Here is a 5,580-nt window from a genome sequence, read left to right as displayed (position 1 = left end):
GTTTGAAAGAGGGATTAAAACCAAAATCGCCCCAAAGTATAGGGACTAAAAACATATATAACCCTATATATTATACCTCAATCTTTAGTTTCTCTCAATTGAACGATGGTTCCTCAATTGTTTTTGAAAATATGTAGAATAGTATGAGGCTAAGGAAAATATGTCTCCCACTAATCTCTTTTATAATTAGGGTTATACTTTTAACTAAATAGATCGCATCTCGTTACACAGATATATAGAAGAAATTAGTACAGTTAGCAAAATGAGATTTTGACTTTGGTAAACATTCACTTTGAAAATCATTATCTAAGATGGGAAAAAGTAATGCATGGTTGGAAAAAGAAAAGGAAAAGTTTGTGAAAATGAAATATTTGTGAGTTTGATTGGTATAACGTTGAATAGATCACTATCAAGCTTTGGAAACATCTAAGGTTGAATGCATTTAAAATTGACCCATAATCTCTCTTTTCAGAGTAGGTTGAATTATGTGCCATATGGATATCCAATGAATATACCTATACAACTTTTTCAAACATACATTTACTTTCCTCACCAAAGTTCCATTTCAAGATGTTAAAAAGGCTAACATGAACACATTAACGTAGCATTGAGATGCTGAATTAGGTAAATTGTGATATTACAGGTTTAAGATAGCTGGCTCAACCAAGTTTATTCAAACATACATTACTTTCCTTACCAAAGGCTAACACGAACACATTAATGTAGCATTGAAAGGCTGAATTAGGTAAATTGTGCTATTAAAGGTTTTGGAATTCTTTCACTACCTTCTATGCGCATGAAGAATGCCAATTAACGTTTTTGCAGTCTCCATGCATGACTTCTGCCATTATGCAGAAAGGCTAACTTAGAAAAACTGCTACACGTTACTTCTATGCACGAGCTTCTGAATATCTGATTTGGCATATATGTGTAAAATTATAAAACTTCTTACCTTTGCATGTTTGTCATATTGTAATGTCTTTAATGTCAAAGATCATATGGTTGATTTTGATGCATTAAGATAACATACTTGCACACATTTCTTGGATTTTTTTCTTACCTGTTTGTAAAATCACATTGAATATAAGAAATATTATTTCTGAATAACATACTTGCATGCATTTTTTTTTTTGTATCTCTTCTTACCCTTTTTTAAAAATCACATAGAATTATAAGAACTATTATCAGTGAATAACATCTCTCTGTCACAGTTTTTTAATACTTGAATGTTTCCTTTTATGTTTCAATTTATTTATCAATTTTAGATCCATGTAATATCTTTATAGGCATAAGATATTAATCATAATGAAAATTGTGCTTGTTAAACTTTATCACGATAAGCAACATATATATTAGTAATATTATTAACTTAGGAACATGATATACATATCTTGAAACAGAAGAAAAAATACATTAGAAACATGAAATTCACAGTATCACTCTATATTCAAAGAATCGTCTAGTTGTTTTTCCATGAGCTCCCAAACCATATTGGTTGGTGTGTGGTTATATTCTCGAATAAACGCCATGATTTCAAACTGCACATCAGCTTCGTATCTTTTTGCATAAGCAATGACAGTAGCTACATCATAGTCATATTCAATTGTCATGGAATGGTAAGAAATGTTGAAGTCATTCATTCTCACTGGATAACGGTAACACAAATCAAGGGTGTATGGTTTGCCACGACAAGTTATGAATAAATTTAAAATGGTTTGTTTAAGAAATGATAATGTCATGTAATTGTTGACTTCAACGTAGCTTCTAACTTCACTCACATATATTGATGACATCTGTTGGTCTTTCATGATGCGACCGTTGTAGTGCACCAACGCCATCATAGATGAAAAACTCTTTATCTGAAAATCAAACATGTCAAGTAAATGATTCAATTTGCAATGTAAAGAAGTCTGCACCAAAAAAAGAAGAAAGATGTGACCAAAATCATTCATCAATCTAGCTAGTTCATGTATATTGCTATTGATAACAGATTTTTCCACCAGCATATATCACATGTTACAACTTTCAACAAGGGTTTTTGAAAATGAAAGGAAGAAACATTCACAAAAGCAAAAGAAGCATAAACCAAAGGCATCATCAGAAATAAATTCACTCGTCTAAGATGAAAAGAGCAAACCTCTGACATTGAACTTCAACAAAATGTTTATCTGCAAAATATGTTTTGTTGACAGAAAATTTGAATAACTAGGAAAATTCTTAGTGTTTTGATTGTGCTAGGTCAATGTTGGATGTATTTATAGGCACGAACAACACTTTTGAAAACCACAGAGAAATATAGATTTTAAGATAATTTCCTTCAAATTAAACTTATTTACAGCTGTTGTATTTGGCTTTTTTTGTATAAAACGTTAGAAAACTGTAACGCACAGTACTGAATTTGAATCTCAACATTGCATGGCTGCCATTTGTATTCACTCACTATAACTCCTTATCATTGCCTTTGTTGTTGACGTTGATTCTTCGAAAAATAATAAGGACTAATATATGTAATATTACATGTATGTAACTATGAATAATAATATATCTAGCAAAATTCATAATATTCATATAAAAAAGTATTAGATTTATTAAAATGATTATCAAATTTCATAAAGTAGCTATAAAGATAGGTTGCAAGAACAATAAGAACAAGTTACCTGATCAGATTAATCAACATATGCATGTAACTTAATCTACTAACTACATACAAAAATTTAATCAATTCACAATATTAAACAAGTGAGTTTCTCATATATATTAAGCAATATTAAAAAATAACTTTGGTGAATAATATGATGATAATGCAAAAGTTGCTATCTCCTCCACAATATTGCATCTCTTCTTATCTATTTGCAGAATAAGATGGAGTGTTTATACGTATATGAAATTAGCTATTTTACTTTCTTTTTTTCATATGAATAAATAAGATAATGCCAAATTTGATATGAATAAAATACATATGGAATTTTCTTATATGATATTATGCTGCTAATGAAATATACATTTGATCTTTCACAGCAAAAAACATTACATACTATACAAAATCTCATTACCTTATTATATTAGCATCAAGTCACTGGAAGAGATAATGAAATGTTTATTTTATAACTGTTAAGTTTGAATTCTTTGAATAATTTATTAATATTATTATGACAAATACACTTATCTCTAAGTGATATATGTCTTTTTTAGTGATATATGTCTAATGATGTTTGTTTAATATTTCTTAAAAAAGCAATGTTTATATATATTTTTTTCTTACAAAAGATCGAATATTCACTTCATTATAACAGTATAATTCTTTAATTTTAAATATAATATAATTGTTTTTATATGCAATAGTGATGATTTATAATCATCTTGATCATTTTAATAATTTTTGTTGACATTTAATTCATTTATAGTATCGGTTGAAATATTTTAATTTATAAAATTTCATATATTAATCAGATATATTAATCTTGAATTATGTAAAACATGTGACTAATTAATGAGGTGTACTCATAGTTTTATAAAGTATATTAGTTATGATTGATTTTCATCCCTTCACAGTAGAATGTCAAATACTTCAAAGACAATCAATTAAATACATATTTAGATTCAATTATTTATCAATCCTTAAATTTGATTAATAATAAAATCTAATCAATAGATGTGACAATAAGTCAAAATATTTCCACCACATAAATTAATATAAAAAAAACTATTAAATAAATTAAAATAGCTATCAAATCTCAACAACCAATGCATATGTGACCATAGTTAATAGATCGGAATAACAAGGAAAATGAAAATATATAAAGTACAGTGTCAAATCAATCAAATAATCCATGCAATTTAATATACTAATTACACAAAACAATTTATTCAGTTCGCAATATTGAATTCAAAAATAATGTTAAAAAATAATTTTGATTAACAAAATGGTAACAATAGTACCTAATTATTCTTGTTCTCTTCATCTGCTTCCTCAACAGTGATGTTTCATTCATTATATGTCTGCAAAATAACATGGTTTTAAAGGATGGGATAACAATAAATAAATATGATTTGGAAAAAATATCATATAGATTAAAGCGAGTTTCAAAATAATGATCTAATATATTAATATAAACTAAGGTTTCAAAGTGTTTACACATTTAACATAATTTCATTTTAATTATGTGGAAAGAAATAAAAAAAAAAAAACTTAGTTGTTTAGAGAGAAGAAAAATACTGATAAGATTAAAGAAAAATTTGAAATATAATTATTTAAATATTTTACTTAATAATTTGACTTAAAATATAAAAATATAAAGGTTTAAACCTCTTTTTGATCCCTAAGTTATGAGCGGATGTTCAGTTTAGTCTCCGCTTTTAAAAATGTAAGTCTTTGGTTCTAAGTTATAAAAAATGTATCAAATGAGTCCTTTTTTGATGTTCATGGTCAAAGTACAAAGAGCAATCTAAAGTGTTGTTATTATTAAGAAACAAATCAGAGCAATTTAATATGTAGGCGTTGTTATAACTTAGGGACTAAAGATTTATATATTTTCAAGTCAAAAAAGACTCATTTGATACATTTTTTATAACTTAGGGACTAAAGATTTATATTTTTAAAAACTAGGCTAAACTGAACCTCCGCTTATAACTTAGGGACCAAAAAGAGGTTTAAACTAAATATAAACAACTAAACGGTTGAGAAAGGAGCTTCCTTGCAAAAGAAAATGAAATAGAGACGAAAAAAAATAGCGCTCAGGGATATGAGGTTTCAACTTCTTAGATTAAGTTTATATAGCCAAATATTATTTAATTATTTTTATTAAATAAGACCTGTAATTCATCATATAACAATAACTGAGTTTGGACAGTGTTGCATGTTCTTAAAACAGGTAGATCTGAGGAACAATGTAGTTTTTATATGCTAACCTGTAATGTTTTTGCTGTGAAAGATAACATCTTTTATTTGATTAGCAGCAGCCATTGATTTTTGATGCATGTATTTGTTGGATCTCTTCTTACCTGACATCAAAATCACAGAACATTAAATAATAGGAAAAATAATTTTTGAATAAGATCTAACAAATATTAAGTTCTAAATTTCTGAGACAAATAAACTATTTTACTTTCTTTAATAAGATCTAACAGACTATGACATAATATATTAATATAAATTAAGGTTTCATATAAATTTAAAATTATTTTTTAATTATCTTAAAAAAAAAAAAGAAGATGCTTGTATTTTATAAGAACTTACCATCTGACATAGGAGCTTTCATAAGAGCTTTCAGTTTGTAGGTTTAGAACAAAAATATGAGAGTGAAAAATGAAAGACAGAGGAAAGCGAGGAAATGAGGCGTAAGAATTTAGGGTTTTAGGCTACCTTTATATAGCCGAATGTGTGATCCACTATTGGTTCGATTATGTGTGTAATGGTAAAAGTTTTATTATTATTTAATTATTTTTGTTAAAGAAAATTAATAACTTAATTTCTTAAAAAATAAATAGATATAAAATTATAATCTTGTATAATATGCATCATGAACAACCTTCAAAAGAGATTATTTATTATTATTAATTAATTAATTATCTAAATTTTTC

The 5,580-nt window shown here is 26.7% G+C and overlaps 1 long non-coding RNA gene across 1 annotated transcript; it reads right to left on the bottom strand.

The window, feature by feature from the left end:
• Positions 1 to 3,939: 3,939 nt before the first annotated feature.
• On the bottom strand, positions 3,940 to 5,309 carry LOC111240790. The gene is made up of 3 exons (XR_002666357.1): positions 5,237 to 5,309; positions 4,909 to 5,001; positions 3,940 to 3,999 (listed from the first exon to the last, which is right to left on the bottom strand). It is a non-coding gene; the product is annotated as an uncharacterized LOC111240790 (long non-coding RNA).
• Positions 5,310 to 5,580: the final 271 nt, after the last annotated feature.

Source organism: Vigna radiata, unplaced genomic scaffold (assembly GCF_000741045.1).
Source record: "Vigna radiata var. radiata cultivar VC1973A unplaced genomic scaffold, Vradiata_ver6 scaffold_198, whole genome shotgun sequence".
Lineage (NCBI taxonomy): Eukaryota > Viridiplantae > Streptophyta > Magnoliopsida > Fabales > Fabaceae > Vigna > Vigna radiata.
This window is presented reverse-complemented; position numbering and strand designations above follow the sequence as displayed.